This window comes from Penaeus monodon, chromosome 23 (assembly GCF_015228065.2).
Source record: "Penaeus monodon isolate SGIC_2016 chromosome 23, NSTDA_Pmon_1, whole genome shotgun sequence".
In the NCBI taxonomy this organism is placed as follows: Eukaryota; Metazoa; Arthropoda; class Malacostraca; order Decapoda; family Penaeidae; genus Penaeus; species Penaeus monodon.
The window spans coordinates 19052523-19053125 of NC_051408.1; the positions used below are offsets into that span (position 1 = coordinate 19052523).

Here is a 603-nt window from a genome sequence, read left to right on the forward strand (position 1 = left end):
CTTTTATTCTTGGTACATCAGTTTACAGTGGATGAATGAGGAGATTTTATATCTATTTTCATATTTGGGTCAAGGGAAGAAATTTCGTTTTCTTCCATTTTCGTATTCGGCCGAAGATGGACGAGTGCGTTTCCTTTGCCTTGTCGTTTTAGTAATCACATCTGCGTGCATACTAGCGAAGGAAAACTGTATATTAGTAAACGCGAGCAATTGGTGTAAAGACTATTTAAATTCAGACAATTCCTCATCTTTCGTTTTTTCTTACTCCATCATGAAAAGGGGGACGCGAAGAGAAGCCGGGAGTCGTGAACGAGTTCGAACGCCCCAACTTTAGCCTGGCCTTCTCCCTTTGTTTTGATTGACGCATGCGAATTCCTGCAGGGCATGGCGTAGATTTTGGCAATTTACTCTACCGCCTTTCTTTCATATTATCCTGCAGCAAATCCTCGTAATAGTGACTGCTAATGCCTTTAAATTACTTTTTCATTGTCACGCGCATTACATTGTGCACGAAGCGTACTCGAGAGACTTTTGAACTTAACCGCTCTTCGTGTATCACTGAAAATTTTGTTTTGACATTCGTGTACCGCAATACTATGTCGA

At 41.0% G+C, this 603-nt stretch overlaps 1 protein-coding gene across 1 annotated transcript in view; it reads left to right on the forward strand.

Annotated features, from left to right (window-relative positions):
* The window catches only part of LOC119587864, a gene marked incomplete at its 5' end in the record, with an annotated part of 67927 nt that overhangs the window by 62908 nt on the left and 4416 nt on the right, over positions 1 to 603 (forward strand).